This window comes from Peromyscus maniculatus, chromosome 3 (genome assembly GCF_049852395.1).
Source record: "Peromyscus maniculatus bairdii isolate BWxNUB_F1_BW_parent chromosome 3, HU_Pman_BW_mat_3.1, whole genome shotgun sequence".
NCBI classification, from domain to species: Eukaryota; Metazoa; Chordata; class Mammalia; order Rodentia; family Cricetidae; genus Peromyscus; species Peromyscus maniculatus.
This window is the reverse complement of record NC_134854.1, coordinates 151,056,558-151,073,569: the sequence shown is the minus strand read 5'-3', so window position 1 is coordinate 151,073,569 and position 17,012 is coordinate 151,056,558. Positions and strand designations below refer to the sequence as shown.

Genomic DNA, 17,012 nt, shown 5'->3' with positions numbered 1-17,012 from the left:
TTATGGTGATGTTCCACAATAGCTTGACCCTGTGGGTAGTAAGGGATTCTAATAATTTTAATAGTAAAATTTCTCAAATCATTTGTTAGCATAAGCAGGAAGGACCACTGTCGTTTTTAGTTGTAATGGGTCCTAGAAAGGACATGTATAAAGGGTTATTAGGCAAAGTTAAGTTCCAGAGAGACATAGTGTTTTTTCCTGGAGTCACCAGGGCCCCATGCTCTGTAGCTGACTAGTTAGGGAGAGGCCTTGTGCGTGCCTGAGGTGCACTTTGAGCACAGATCTTTACATACTTGAAGAGAATGTCCAAGACAGACAGCTGTGTTTTCAGATATCAAGCTGATGTCCATTTATTATTAATTATGCATTGGAAGTTTGACATATTGTATAAAGTTTGTCTTTATGCTGTATATAAACAATGCCTTTGATAAAGGACAGGCTCTTGTGGGGCTCTTTTAACTGTTTTCCTTGCCAGAGTCTGAGCTCTTCTCACACCAAGGGAAAGCATAAAACTGAAAAAGAAGTTAAATACATATAATTAGCAATGATCACTAGCTTTTAAAAATTTAAACAAGGCCTTAGCTTAAGATTTTAGGATCTTTAAAACTTAGGATAATTTTAGTTCTGAGCTTAAGAAGACCTTCTCACTAGGTAACAGGACATATAGAAGTACCTCAGAACTAACCATAGACTCCTAATTATGAGAAAACAACTGGGTTCCCATGGAAGTATGAATATACCTATTCAGCTGGTACTGTAAATGAAACAAAATTGTGAACAATATCAAAGCATAACAGTTTCACAGAGGAAGAACCTGCTCGAGGACTTAGTTTTTACTACATGTTGTAGGCAGTTTGATGTCACAGATTCTCAAGCTGTAACAAAAATAATTTAGGTAAAAAATTTCAAAAAAAAAAATCTAATTCTTACTGACGGTCTTTTTGGTTAGTCTTTTTGGCCTCCAAGGCCAAATGTATAATTATGATTGCATTTTTTACCATGGTATTATCCAGAAAAAAAACATTATAAAAACTTTGTTGATTCCTATTTTCCTTTTTAAACCCATCCCAAGCCTGTTTGATAATTTTTAAAAAGATTTTCTTACATTGTACGAAAGTATAAGTCTAAAACTTGATGCTTTAGTAATCACGAATATAAACAATCTGGGTGGCGGGGGTTTCCAGTGCCTAAGAGGCCTGAAATGGGGGGAGGGGGAACCTCCTAAGATAACTTAGGTTCCCGGGTTGTATATAGATGATCACAGGCAAGCTCTCTGTCTCTTTCTTCAGACTTTTCTTCAACTGCAATTTGTAGCTTTCATTTTTTGGAGATTCAACTGATAAATGCCACACCCCAGGGGCAAGACGATTGACATTCATGTCTCTATGACATGCAGAAGCTCCCAGATTATAATAAATAGCAATGTAAGGTCCCTCTGGGCCACAGCAGGAAAATGCCTTCAAACAAACTCACTTGCCTTGGGCCCCAGCGCTTGCCCGCTGGAAGATCTCTTTTCTGTGGTTTTATTTCTAGGCTCTTTCCCTTGCTTTAGAATTCTGCCTCCGTGGGAGAAGGGTGGGTCTCCTTTCTCCCTCCCCGGAGGACAAGGGCAGGACAAGAAGGACGCGGGAAGCCTGTTCTTGTCGCATCCTCATTTGTGGGGCTGGTGGCCTGGAGGTGTGAGGTGTGAAATAAGAACTGTATCTCTCTCTCGCTCCTTCCACCCGGCTCTAAGTGTGTTTCGGGTCACTTACACTTGCTCCATGTGTTTATCTATCCATGTTGACCAAAAGGAGGGGGTGGCTACATCCGGTAAGGTTTTCTGCGGTCCCTGCTGGTGATAAGGTCAGTTCATTTCTTCTACTGAATCAAAGAAGTAATATCGGACTTCAAATTTTGAGTTCTCCCGTTTTTGAAATGTTACTTCGCGTAATATATACCGTGTCCTGAAGGAAATTAAGAGATTCCCTTGTGAACATTCACCTCGTTTGTGGCCAACAAGAAGTATTTTGCGGGTTGAGGTGAGAAGGGTCCTCCCAATATCTCTAGGTACTTACAAGAAGGAAAGTCACGGTATATCTGAGAGAGGCAATCCTACCTTAACTATGCATTAAAATATACATATATAAAGCTTGGTCCACCATTTGAGCTCCAAAAAATGTGTAGTCCAGGCTGGTCTCGAACTCAGATCCACCTGCCTCTGCCTCTTCAGCATAACCTACCGGCCTGCGCCACCAGAGCCGGCGAGAGCTTCTTTGGCTAATGTAGTAGTTGAAGCTTCCTCTTGATGACGTAACTGTCGAGGGTGAGTGCCCCCTGGCGGTTCTTCTGAGAAATACACTCCCACGCTCCGGGCAGCTCCCAGGCCAGAATCCATTCTGCAACACAGCCCACGCTTGCCTCCGTGCACACATGCAATTCCTCTGCCCTGCGGCCTTCCACATTCACAGCGGCAGATCAGGGCTCGGCGGAAGGCAGCACACGGAGGTGGCCTTCCTCAGGGGCGAATGACAGGTCTCAAAACTCAATCCTCGGGAAACTGCTGGGGCCACTAGCACTCGGACGCTTGACACTGACTTCTAAATGCGGAAATCAGGAGAGGCCGGGTCAGGGTGGGAAGAGGAGTGGACACTGTTGGTCCTTGCCCAGGGGTCCCCCCATCACCGGAGCATTCGCCTCCCTTCAGCTGTAGACACCTCCTTCAAGGAGTCCACTAGCTCCGCACGACTCTCCCAGCCCCAGCTTTAGGTGAGTTCAGAATTTCTACCCATCCTACATGCCCATGAATGGGGCAAGATGTTAAAGAATGTTAACGATTTTCAGTTCTTTAAGCCTGAGGATGAGGGTGGACAAAATCCAGTTCTCACAGTGTTTCATACACAGCACAGGGTGACTGCCATTGTTTCTTTTCCTGTCGCTGTGATAAAATACCTTCTTGACAAAGGCGATTTAAGGAAGGGCGGGTTCATTTTTAGCTCACAGTTCAAGGTACAGCCCGCAGCTGGTCACGTGGACTCCACCATAAGGAAGAAGGAGGAGGGGCCTGCGCCCAGCTCACTTTCTCCATTTATACATTCCGGAGTCCCTACCCAAGGAATGGTCCTGCCCACAATTAAGATGGCTCTTCCCACCTCAGCTAATGTAATGGAGGTGATATCTCACAGACATTCTCAGAGACTCAGGGTAATTTAAATAACCCCTCACAAGTATGCCTACGGGTGTGATTCGGTCTCACCGGTGATTCTGCAGACTGTGCCAAGCAGACAGTTAACACTTACCATCACGGTTTTGTCCCTTCGACGTTTCAAAAAACTGTAATGAGCATACATTGTGAAATGGGTTCTGAATGCTTTGTGCAAATATTAAAATAGTAATGCTGTTCAGAGAGGATTCCAATGTTTGCCTGTTGCTGCTTTTTCCTCTGCAATGCGTTGATCAGACTTCATCTCTGAGTAGAGTATCTGGAAGGGGTTTGAAGCAGAAAGTGTTTCTTTGGCCTCGGGTTGGAAGTTTTAGTCCCAGTGTGCTGTTTCTAGGCCCATGGAGACGCAGAACACGAGGACGGGGAGTGGGTGACAGAGCAAAGCTGGCCTCGGGACAGTGGGCATCCAGAGAGTGACAACATTGGAACCAAGGATAATCAGACGCGTTCCAGGGTCTTCCAGCAGCTCAGTCTCATCTCAGAAAGCCGCCCTCACTCACAGTAAGGCTGTCAAATTACAAAGTCACGTGTGGACTGATTCATCGGTGGAGGCTGAGCCCTCATGGTCCAGTCACCCCTCACTGACTGCCTCCATCAGCGGAGACCCAGCCTCCCACACTCAGCCGCTAAACACAGCAGAGGCCATCTAGGACCGTACCCCTGTGCCCGCGAATTCAGGCATGGCCATGTGATTACTGCAGTCTACTCAACTAGTATCTTACTGCTGGGTGTTTTAAGAACCAGGGTGTAACTCCAGACCTGCCATGTTCCTTGACTGAAGTCTGGAAAGAAACCGGGGTGAGAGTAGCCAGCTCAGCTACCTCACCCTTCTGACCTGCAGACTGTTATGTAAAATAATGGTTGTTATATTAAATCACTACATTTTGGAGTAATTTCTTCAACTGCAAAAAGGAAAAAAAAAAAGTAAAATATAACCATCAAAAAAGAACCATATAACAGAAGGAAATATGGAATGTGTCTAGGAAATGAAGGTATCAACATGGATCCCAGGATATAGTATTACAAAATACAGTATTTTGTTCGGGGTTAAGTTTTTCCCCAATTTAATGACATATTCTATTTGAAGCTATTTCCTGTAACCTAACAAAACAATTGAGAACAGGTTATATAATACGTACATATACACTAGGAGACAACAGAGAGCTCCTGGCCCTACCCTGACGGGCTTGGGGCTCTCCGATTGCGCCGCGGCATTGGACAAGCGTGAGCTTGAATAAAGATTCTTTGCTTTTGCATACTGATTTGGGCTCCTTGATGGTCTCTGGGGGACTTTGCACCTTGGGCATACCAGGAACATCAATTGAGAAAATGCCCCCATTAGAATGGTCTGTAGGCCAACCTTTCACGGTGCCATCTTAATAAATATTAATGAGGGCAGGCTGGGGAAGCTAGCACATTGGGTGAAGGATTACCCCAGGACTGGTGACCATGGAGGTATAGGAAAGCAGATGAGCAAGCAGCCTTCCTCTGGAACTTCAACTTCAGTTCCCTTCTCTGTGCTCCTGCCTGGAGGTCCTACCCTCAAATCCCCTCAGTGAGGGGGTGTGATTAGGACCTGTAAGCAAAAGAACCCTTTCCCTCCCCAACTTGCTTTTGGTCATGGTGTTTTTTCTGACCTATAGAAAGCAAACTAAGACAGGGAAGATTCATGAAATGACAACACATATTTTTAAAAGAAGGAAAAGTATGTACTCACTCTTAAATGGATATTAAATGCAAAGCAAAGGATAACCAGGCTGCAATCCACAACCCCAGTGAAGCTAAGTAAAAAGGAGGACCCTAAGAGGGACACACATGGAGGGCCCAGGAAGGGAAAATAGTTAAGATCTTCTGGGTAAATTGGGAGGAGCAGATAGAAGGGAAGGAATGAGGGATGAGAACAGGAGGGACTGAGATGTTCACATGGAGGGAGGGATGAAGAGGGAGAGCAATGAAAGAGATCTTGGTAGAGGGAACCATTAGGGGGTTAGGGAGAAACCTGGAGCTAGGAAATCCCCAGGAATCCACAAGGACCACTCTAGATTAGACTCCTAGCAATAGTGGAGAGGGTGCCTGAACTTACCTCCCCCTACAATCAGATTAGTGAGTACCCTAATGATCACCATAGAACCTACATCCAGTAACTGATGGAAGCAGATGCAATGATCCACAGCAAAGCACTGGGCTGAGCTCCTAGACTTCAGCTGAAAAGAGAGAGGAGGGATCACAAGAGCTAGTGAGATCGAGATCACAATGGGGAAAACCACAGAGACAGCTGATCAAGCTGGTGGGAGCTCATGGACTCCAGCCTGTCAGCTGGGGAACATGCATGGGACCGAACTAGACCCTCTGAATGTGGGTGACAGTTATGTGGCTAGATCTGTTTGGGGAGCCCCTGGCAGTGGGACCGGGAATTATCCCAGGTGCATGAAATGGCTTTTTAGAACACTTTCCCTAGAGTGGGACACCTTGCTCAGCCAGGGAGGGGCTTGGTCCTGCCTCAACTTAGTATGCCAGACTTTGTTGACTCCCCAAGAGAAGCCTTACCCTCTCTGAGGAGTGGATGGGGGTAGGATGGACTGGGGTAGAGGGTGGGGTAAGGGGAGGGAGGGGGAACTGGGATTGGTATGTAAAATGAAAAAAAAAATTGTTTGTTTTAAAGAAAGAAAAGAGGGGAATGAAGAGGACAAGGACAATGAAGAGTAGAGATTCCGTGTGGCCAGCAGCAGCAATGGGGGAGGAAGAAAAGGCACCGGGTCCGATGAAGGTGAAAGAGGTCATCGTGCTAAGTGAACAGAGCAGACACAGAGCACACATCCGTGGGGCACATGCAGGGTGGGATGCGGAGGGCGTGTGGGAATGCAGAGCTCTTTGGCCGGGGGTTCGCTGTGAGCCCCACACTGCGAGCCCTGAAGCTGATGTCAAGGTCACCAGGCAGAAGGGAGACGGTGCAGAGAAGACGGAGAAGTGTGGCTCTCTGTGTCTGTGAGTGTCCCTGAGCACTGGGAGAGGTGCTGGCTTGAAGCTGGCTTTCAAGCCAGTTAGCGGAGATAGACTGGGAATTTCAGGGCAGCTAAATTGGTAGTAAGGTTGGGCTGTTAGTAAATGAGGAAGAGTTTCAGCGACTACACATAGGATTTCCCTTTTATCTTTTTTTTTTTTTTTTTTTAACTTTCTACCTTCCTTTTTTTCCCCCCTTAAGATTGTTGTTTCCACACAGGCTGTCCGTGTGTTGGCGGTGCGGTGTAAGACAAAAAAGGTGGCTGGAGAGACAGCCGTGGGTGCTGGGAACCGAACTCTTATATTTTTGGTTGTGAGCCTAGCCTTTAACGGCTGAGCCATCTCTCCAGCCCGACCGCTAGCCGCATTCTTTCCCCTTTGTGGTGAGCAGGCGTTGCGCAACCACCACGCCGCCCGGCACTTGCTCCTTTCCAATCTAAATAAACTTCATTTTCTCGGGTTCTGCATTAAAACCAAAGACCGGAGGTTAGAAAACAAACACAAAAACGGACTCTGCCGCCAACATTTCTGCTCTGAGCGGTGGCTGCTGACTTGTCGTTTCGCGTGTGCAAGACTAGAGGAAAGGAACCCAAGGGTCGGGAGGGCCGAGATGGCGGGTTGTAGGGAGGGGAGCGTGTCCCGGGACGAGTGCGCGCTGCGGCCGTGGACAGGCGCGGGGGTCGGGCGTGGGAGTCGGTGCGTGGGCCAGGGCTTGGGAGCTGCGGTGTGGAGCCGGCGCCTGTGCGTCTGGAGGAGCTGGTGCGGGGTGGGTGGGGTGGGGACGCGGGTAGCCGAGCCGGATCCGGGTGGAAGGAGCCTGGGGAGCGGCCTTGTGGCTGTTGGAGGTTTGCTGGGGGTGTCGTGTGGCCGCCGATGTATGTAGTCTTGAAAATTGGAGAAAAAAAAAATGTGTATCCCAGGCTGTCCTCGAACTCCAGATCCACCTGCCTCTGCCTCCTTCAGCAAATCCTACCGGCCTGCGCCACCAGAACCGGCGACTGCTGCACTACAAATAACCCTATTGAAGCTTCTGATTGATGACGCAAGCTAACGTGCGTCTAATGGGAAGATTGCCGCACCCATGGCGCCAACTGTATCTCGTTTTCATCCAAACCCACGTTCTCCACCCGCTCTCCATACGCTGCCCGCTGAACTCCCACACTCTCTGGCCTCACTCCTGCCGCTCCCACTCCAGGGAGTCACCCCTGCACAATCCCGGAAGGTCGCCTGCCCCGCGACCCCTGCGGGTCAACTCCGGGAAACCCACTCCGGTACCGCCAGGCAACTGTGCTCAGCCGCAAGTCCCTGCTGCCCCGCGCTCTGCCCCGCAGCCCACGCGTGGACTCGCTCTCCCTCTGCCCTGTCGCCCTCCACGTTCACAGTGGAAGATCAGTGACCGAAGGGAGGCTGCACAAGGTGACCGTCCTCAGGGATGACCGACAGGTCTCAAAACTCAATCCTCGGGAAACTGCTGGGACCACTAGCACTTGAGGGCTTGACACTGATTTCCACGTGCGTGACTCCAGGAGAGGCCGGGTCAGGGTGGGAAAAGAACTCGATACAAAAATACAACAGTGCGTGGACACCGCTGTTTCTTGCCCAGTGAGTGGTGCCCCCGTCACCATGACTGGAGCACTGGCCTTCCTTCAGCTGTAGATACCTTCTTCAAAGGTGCCCACCAGCTCAGGGGACCCCCATGCCCCCAGCTTTAAGGGGGATCCCCACACTCCCAGCTTTAAGCATCCTTGCCAAGGGTGGGTTAAGGATACCCACCATCTATGCATGCCCTGAACTTGGCTGTAGCAAAATGTTAAAAGAATGTTAATAATTTTCAGTCTTTAAGCCCAAGGATAAAGACCGTGAACAAAAATCCGGTTCTTGTGTTGTTTCAGACAGCATGAGGTTGTCAGTTAACACTTAACCATCACCGTTTTGTTACCAAAAAGGGAAAAATAAAAACGTCTTAAGCATGCATTCTGAAATATTAATAATGTATTGTTCTGGATCCCGGAGTCTTTGTCAAAGCATTAAAATGTTAGTGCTGTTCAAAAATGGATTCAGATGCTTGCTTTTCTCTACGGTTCATTAGACTTCATCTCTGTGAAAAATACGGGAGGGTTTAAGTGGGAAGCACTTCGGTCCACTCAGTTTCGGAGTTTCAGTCTTTCTGGGTCCATGGGGGATGGCACGAGACGGCAGAGTGCTTGTGGCAGAGCAAACACTGCCACACTAACACTGAGCAGCGAGACTGAGAACAGATCGGAGGACAAGACATAGCTCCCAAAGAGTACCCCCAGTGTCCTCCAACCATGAGACCCCATCTTAGAAAGCCTCCCTCACTTTTTGATAAGGCTATTAAATTATGAAGCCATGTGTGGATTGATCCATTGGTGGAGGCTGAGCCCTCATGATCCAATCACTGCTCACTTACTGCATCCATCCATCAGCTGAGATCAAGCCTCCCACACTCAGACTCTGCAGGGCACCAGACTCTTATTAAACACAACAGAGGCCATATAGGACTGTACCTGTGTGCTCGTGAATTCAAGCATGGCCATGTGACTACTGCAGTCTGCTCAACTAGTATCTAACTGCGGGGCATCTTAAGAATCAGGCTGTCCCAAATAATTAATAAAAACATTATGATGGAGGGAAAAAGAAAAAGAAGATGCTTCCATAAGAATGCGGCTATAGGCAAGCCTATAGGGCATTTTCTTAACTAGTGATGGAGAGGGCCCAGCCCATTGTGGGTGATGCCATCCCTGGGCTGGTGGTCCTGGGTTCTATAAGAAAACAGGCTGAGCAAGCCATGAGGAGCAAGCCAGTCAACAGCTCTCCTCCATGGCCTGTGCATCAGCTTCTGCCTCCAGGTTCCTGCCCTGCTTGAGTTCCTAACTTGACTTTCTTTGATAATGACCTGTGATGTGGCTGCATAAGCAGAATAATAGTCCCCCTCCCCCGAAAGAATCCGGCTGTAATTTGTTGTTTTATCTTCAGCACAGTGGCTGCACCTTAGTCCACTGCTATTTCATCCAGCAATTGAGACTCTGCAGTTACCCGCCTGCTTCTCTGTCTGACAGCAGCCTGGCAGGAATTCTGTTCCCACAGGCACGGCCCTGTCCCTGTCTCTAAAGGTAACTTGAACTAAATCTCTATTGTTCTATTTATAAATAAGACTGGAAATTCAAAGGCTGGGATGAAAACCTTCTTGCTCAGAGAGGCTGAGTAGCAATTAGGTAACCCTCTCCTTGCTGGTATCTCCGAAAGACCCTGACTTCGGCTCTGCTAAAGCTTAAAATAGCTGGGCCACTCTAAATCCCTCCCAACTACTTCCTGTGCTTCTCCCTAACTCTTCCGGATGCCCCCATGCTAGATGAATTCTTTCTGTCAACCAGTTGCTAGCTCAGCCTCCTGACCCAAGGTTAATTTTATTTAATTAATACAAACGCAAACTCAGGGTCCACAGTGTGATTGAATATCCCCCAGCAGTAATTGTCCTTATTCTCTTTACCAAAGCAGACAAGGCTGCCAAACCTACTAAACAACTCGAGACCCTCTGTCTTAGGTCTGCCTTATCTCCCATCTCTGTCTGAGACGACTCCAGACCTGCCATGTCACTTGATTGAAGTCTTGAAAGAAACCGGGGTGAGAGTAGCCAGCTCAGCTACCCCACCCTTCTGACCTGCAGGCTGTCATGTAAAGTAACATTTGTTGTATTCAATCACCACATTTTGGCGTAATTCTTCAACTTCAGTAAAACCAAATATAACCATCGGAAAAGAACTGTATACCAAAAGGAAATGTGGGATGTGCTAGGAAATGGGAGTTTCGACATGGATTCCAGGAACGGAACTCTGACAGTCTGGCCTGCAAAGCCAGCATCTTTAATAGCTCAGCCACCTCCTGACCCTCTTCTTTACTTGTGATGAATACAATATTTTGTTTGGAGTTAGGTTTTTTTTCCCACTTTGAAGACATCATTTGAATAAGTTTATTTTTGTAACTCAAATGAAATAATGGAAGCCAGGTGATGTAAATAAAGAAAACTGCTGGGATTAGAGGCATGTACCACCACAACCCAGCAATAGTTTATTAATTATACAAAAATAACAAGCTTCCTTGTGACATGATATAATACATTTTGGTCACATTGACCACACCTTCACCCTCACTTGTCTCTCTTCCTTGTGTTTATTCCCCTTCATAAATAATCTTTCTAGTTTCATGAAAAGAATTTTCTCTGGTTTGTAGTTTTGAAGGCTAATCCAAGAGTGGGTAACCTCACGGTTTTGGCCCCTGGTAAAGGGCTCAGGCAAGCAGCATCCCCAGGGAAGAAGCATGTGTGAGATGTGTTGGAAAGGGATTCTAGAGCAGAGAAGAGCCAGCAAGGACCTCCCACAAAGCCCCACACTTTAGCATCCTGATCTACTCAGTGTTGACACAGTATGTCCAGCTTTTTGAAGTTGCAACAGGACAGTGCCATCCCAAAAGTTCACCCCTGAAATCCACAATATTGTGTCACACACACACACACACACACACACACACACACACTGTTTTAAGCAAGTTTACATATTTGTTGTCTGTATTTCTAACTCTTCAGGGGCACATGCATCTCATGGATGTGAATGTGAATGCAGGGTCCTAAACAGGTAGATATTCAGTCATTCATGTTGATGACAACAGCATTCACAACAGCCAAGTGGCCAAAGCAACAGGCAAATTTGCTTATTCCTAGAAATGGTTGGTTACCCAGTAAATAATGTATGCATAGGCCCAGAAATTCCTCAGCCTAGGATGGAAGGGCTGTATAGTTTCATTCACCTCCAGACTACCCACACCGAGAAAGACCTGGAAATCCATCGCCAAGGAACCACTGCCATCCATTGCCCTCATCCCCCAGTAAGCAGAAGCACTTCTGCCCTGGTCCTGTTGATGGTAGCCGGCATCACACATCACCTTCGACAGACCTTAGGGAAGCATGCACTTAGGAGGTTTGACCATTGGGGGGAATACCAGAGCTGCAGCCCAGGGGTCAGGCTTGACACATAGGAACAGACAAGCATGATGGCTGCCCTGGACAAGAAGAGTTGGCCCTTCACCGAGCTTATGGTGGGATTGCCACAGATGTCCAGGGAAGGGAGAACTCCCTGGGCAACTGAATAGTTGAAGACAGCTGAGCACAAGAGTCTAGAAGAAGGGAAAAGTTGTTGGGAGTTCCTAGCTAGGTCCTTGGTGGCTTGAGGGAAGTCCATGAACGCCAAAAATATTTTTCAATAGGAGAGAAGGGATAAGGGGAGGAGAAATAGGAAGATGAGGAGGGGAAGTTTTGGACACCAGCAGCAGCAATGGGGGAGGAAGAAAAGGCACCGGGTCCGATGAAGGTGAAAGAGGTCATCGTGCTAAGTGAACAGAGCAGACACAGAGCACACATCCGTGGGGCACATGCAGGGTGGGATGCGGAGGGCGTGTGGGAATGCAGAGCTCTTTGGCCGGGGGTTCGCTGTGAGCCCCGCACTGCGAGCCCTGAAGCTGATGTCAAGGTCACCAGGCAGAAGGGAGACGGTGCAGAGAGGACGGAGAAGTGTGGCTCTCGGTGTCTGTGAGTGTCCCTGAGCACTGGGAGAGGCGCTGGCTTGAAAGCCAGCTTCAAGCCAGTTAGCGGAGATAGACTGGGAATTTCAGGACAGCTAAATTGGTAGTAAGGTTGGGCTGTTAGGAGTAAATGAGGAAGAGTTTCAGGGACTACACATATGGATTTCCTTTTATCTTTTTGTTTTTTTTTTTTTTTTTTTTTTTTTTAACTTTCTACCCTCCTTTTTCCCCCCCTTAAGATTGTTGTTTCCACACAGGCTGTCCGTGTGGTTGGCGGTGCGGTGTAAGACAAAAAAGGTGGCTGGAGAGACAGCCGTGGGTGCTGGGAACCGAACTCTTATATTTTTGGTTGTGAGCCTAGCCTTTAACGGCTGAGCCATCTCTCCAGCCCGACCGCAGCTCGCATTCTCTCCCCTTTGTAGTGAGCAGGCGTTGCGCAACCACCACGCCGCCCGGCACTTTCTCCTTTCCAATTTAAATAAATTTCATTTTCCCGTGTTGTGCATAAAACCAAAGACCCGAGGTTAAAAAACAAACAAAAAAAACGGACTCTGCCGCCAACATTTCTGCTCTGAGCGGTGGCTGCTGACTTGTCGTTTCGCGTGTGCAGGACTAGAGGAAAGGAACCCAAGGGTCGGGAGGGCCGAGATGGCGGGTTGTAGGGAGGAGAGCGTGTCCCGGGACGAGTGCGCGCTGCGGCCGTGGACAGGCGCGGGGGTCGGGCGTGGGAGTCGGTGCGTGGGCCAGGGCTTGGGAGCTGCGGTGTGGAGCCGGCGCCTGTGCGTCTGGAGGAGCTGGTGCGGGGTGGGTGGGGTGGGGACGCGGGTAGCCGAGCCGGATCCGGGTGGAAGGAGCCTGGGGAGCGGCCTTGTGGCTGTTGGAGGTTTGTTGGGGGTGTCGTGTGGCCGCCGATGTATGTAGTATTATTGAAAATTGGAAAAAAAAAAAAAAGAAAATGTGTATCCCAGGCTGTCCTCGAACTCCAGATCCACCTGCCTCTGCCTCCTTCAGCAAATCCTACCGGCCTGCGCCACCAGAACCGGCGGGTGTGACTGTCGCTAACTCAGTAGTTGAAGCTTATTCTTGATGACGTAAGCTGCCGGATATGTTGCTATTTGCTGGTCTGAAAGGTAACTAAAAACTGGGGGTTCCAACAAGGCCCCCACTCTCCTTCTCTCCAACCCCACACTCTCCGTCCGGTTCATGAACTCCAACTCCCCACTCATTTTCTCGACACTTGGTTCTTGCGGGTCCTCCCCCTTCCAGGAGCCCGCCCGGGAGCAAAGGGCGAGCACCCTATCTACCCCTGTCCCCCCAGCTTTATGTTTCCTTGCCAGGGGCGGGTTCAGAATATCCACTCGTCTTTACATGCCCTAGACCAGACTGGAGCAATGTCAGGAATGTTAGCAGCTTTTAGAGCGTTAAGACGAAAGATTCTGTTTGTGAACAAAAGGCAGTATTCATTAGTGTTTCAGAGACAGCATGGGGCTGTAGTCTTCGTTTTGTTTTTCGTCGCTTTGGCAAAATATCCTGAGAAAGGAAACTCAAGGAAAGACGGGTTTGTTTTGGTCCACACTTGAAGGCACAGTCAATCAAAGTAAAGGCAGCCAGAGCTTGAAGGGATTGGTAGCATCACATCCAGTCAGGAAACCGAAGTGTGCACTCAGCTAGCGCTCTCCCTCTCTCTCCCTCCCTCCCTCCCCCTCCTCTCTCTCTGTCTCTGTCTCTGTCTCTCTCTGTCTGTCTCTGTGTCGCTCTGTCTCTGTCTCTGTCTCTCTGTCTCTCTCTCTCTTTGTCTCTGTCTGTCTCTGTCTCTCTGTCTGTCTCTCTCTGTGTCTCTCTGTCTCTCTGTCTCTGTCTGTCTGTCTCTCTCTGTGTCTCTGTCTCTGTCTCTTTGTCTCTGTCTGTCTGTCTCTCTCTCCCCCCCCTTCCCCTCCCCTATCCCCCCTCCCTCCAGGAATGGTCCTGCCCACCATAGAGCTGGGTCCCCCCGCGTGCATTAACGTTGCCGAGACGCCCCCTCAAATGCATTCTCCGAGCTACCCTTAACCGGGGTAACCCCTCACCGGCGTGCCCTGGGCCTGGCCAGTGCAGGCCCAAAGGCAGGACTGAGTAGTCAGTACCCGACGCCTGGGAAGCACCCGGCAGTCCGGCTTGACAGTTAAAGAAGCCAGTGGAGCAGTTTGAGGGAGGCCAAGATCAGAAGAAAAAGGAAGACAGAAGAAAGACGACAAGAGGGAGCAGGAAGGGGAGGCTGGAGGGTGAAAGGCCGTGGGGAGCTCCTGAGACAGACAAAGGCCTGGGACTGAGACTGTCACAGTGGCTTCTGCCAAGGTCCAGGCACTTCAGCCCGAATGCGTGCGGCATGCACCTCGTCTGGCCTCAGGATGCACCTGCGCTCGTGTGCACATACCCGCCCAGAAGTGTGAATAATTAAAAGTAAAAAGTAACAGGGCTCTTACAGCAGCATATGTCAAGGCGTCTACTCGCACTTTGTGTGTCAGGCTAAAATGTGAATGTCTAAAATCAAATGTATTTATTACAATGTATTTAATAAATGTATCTTATTAAACGTACTTTTAAAATGTCATTTTCCATTTTGCCCCTTCAGAGGGAACTCGTAGATCTGAGGTTTTAGAGACTATTTGCATGCAGGTATTTTGTGTATTCGCCATAAATATTTAATGATAGATGACATAGAAATTTGTTTATGTAAATTTCTATCTTCCCAGTCACAGAGATCTGCCTGCCTCTGCTTCAGAGTGCTAGGATTAACGGCATGAGTCACTAAGCCTGGAGGAAAGAAAATTTTAACACTATCCATCCCCACAGACTTCTGGCAAGTGTTATTGGCCTGTTAATATACTAATGGTTAGCATGCCTGCCAGCCATAATTACAAAGCCAAAGCCTCTTGGCCGCTACCTTGGGACTTTCTGTGTTTTGTGTAGATTCTCTAACCCTCGCCCCCATCCCTAACACCACAACTATCTAGGTAACACCAGACAAGCATCTACTCCAACTTAGACTTTGAATTATGGAGATGCGGCTTTTTGCTTTATATTTGCCGCTGCCAAGCTTATGCCGTGCACTTAAATCTCATACTTCTGCTTTTACATAGGACTCTCTCAACAAGTAAGATGGGGGGGTAACATGAATGAACGTTCATTAACAACGGACTGATTGAACTGGTTCCCTCCTAATAAAGGAACCATGTTGCTTCCTAAAAGGGGAACCGAGCATTTTAACTTCCAGCAGCTGTCTTATTCCCATCAACATCCTTTGTTTTTGATAACACAAAATTATGTCAACCATATTACTCTAAAAAAATAATAAACACTATTATTAGGTAGGGAAAGACAGTTTTTGGTTTTGAGTGGGGCTTGGGGTTTTCATTTGTTTGCTTGTGTTTAAGAAAATGTCTCATTACAACGACCCCGCATGAAACTCACTATGTATTTCTGCCTGCTTTTGCTTCAGAGTGCTGGGATTAAAGGCATGAGCCACTACACCTGGTGGAAAAAGAATTTTAACTCTTTCTATCCCCCACTGACTTCAGGCAAGTGTTATTGGCTCATTAATACATGGTTTGACATGCCTGCAGCCCATGATTACAAAAGTCTGTTTCTAAGGAGACCTTTGTGGTTGGTATTTCCTGTGAAAAAAACAACTGACCTACTTTTGTTTCCAGTTACAAGTTCTGTAACTGGAATAGCAACATTTTTAGCTAATGTTTTGTTTTATCACGATTTTGAAATTTTTCTGAGTGTTGGTGTTATTTTATTACAGAGTAAGTTAGAGAAGAGCACTTACTATTTGAATGAATTTGCATTTAAAGTCTTATGCTAGCCAGTAGTTTCACTTGGTGTCTAGAAGTCATAATTTTTTTGGGTTCTGACCTGTATATATAAATACCTATACATTCATTTATGACCCAGTCACATACACACAAAAAATCATTTGCAGGCAAATGCAACAGACTGCTTTAAGTTGAGTAGGACATGTTATGAACTGAATTATGTTCTCTTTTCCCCCAAAACCACAAGAAAACGTCATAGGTTGCTCTAACCTGATAACACCTCCCTCAGTCACTGCCACTTTCTCACCTTAACCCTTTCCTGACCTGACACTTCCTTCACCATAACAATCTGTAACGACAAAAGTTTATTACATTTATGGTCTATGGTTTATTTTCATACTAGAAGATCTCCAATTAAATCTTCAACTCAAACTTAACAGGGCTAAAGCTCCAAGTCCTAATCTTATAAAAGCTATTTTAACTTACTATAAACTGTTAAAGATAATTAAAACATACAAGTTAATTATAAGTTACCTCACAAATAATCATATTCTTTAATATATTCATAAAAATACTTATAGTCATGATTAATTATAGAAATAAGCTTCATTTAGCATATATACATATATGTATATGTTTTCAAAGTTGAGCCTTTGAAACAAGTAACTTGAAACAAAGTTTATCTAGTCCAAGTACACTTAATAGATAATGGCTCTCAAACTCCTCAGAGACTTGATGAATAAGGCATTTAAAATGTTCAGTAAAAGCTTCCCACAATAAACAGAGACACCACCATCACCACCACCACCACCTGCCACCAACAAGAAAACTTTAAGGTCTCCAAGGAAGACAGATAAAACACTAAACCAATGACTCTACCTGGACTGTGGTAATGCTAACCACTGGGAAAACTGCCCCATGCCTCATCTGCTACCAAGATCCTGCAAATACTGTGGACACTTTTGGATTGACTGTTGTACCCTGCCTTGTCAAAATAAAGTTAATTTTCCCAAGTTCTTCCTCTCCAGGACAAATTCAGACCTGAGTCTGACCAACTGAAGGCCTGCTGCTCTGTGAGACAACTGAAGAGTAAACAGTGTTCTTTTCTGACAATTGATGATTAAATAAACACTGCTCTTTTCTGACAATTGATGACTGACTACTGCATCTATAACATAAGCCTCAAATGACTGTCTAAGCAAGTCTCTGTCATTATTATTGATACAAAAACCACTTAAATTATACTTCCTACTCAAATTTATCCTTCACAGGTCTCTGATGACTAACTGTAGTTTTAACAATGCTTCTACTGGCACTTTGTGTGTGAGGCTAAAGTGTGTGAGGCTAAAGTGTGACACCCAGATGCCTGGTCAGTCCATTTCACATGTGCAGTTTATCTTGATGACAGGCTTCACACT

The 17,012-nt window shown here is 47.0% G+C and overlaps 1 protein-coding gene across 3 annotated transcripts in view; it reads left to right on the top strand.

Moving 5' to 3' along the window:
• Positions 1-7,026: 7,026 nt before the first annotated feature.
• LOC102920965 (killer cell lectin-like receptor subfamily B member 1B allele C) overlaps positions 7,027-17,012 on the top strand; it is a 43,122-nt gene continuing 33,136 nt past the window's right edge. For 2 of the 3 annotated variants that reach the window (XM_076566019.1, XM_076566016.1), the window contains exons 1-2: positions 7,027-7,618; positions 9,200-9,336. The gene's annotated coding sequence lies outside the window, so the exon portion shown is untranslated. Of the gene's footprint in view, positions 7,715-9,199; positions 9,337-17,012 lie in introns of all 3 variants that reach the window. The other variant, XM_076566017.1, reaches the window with a different exon arrangement.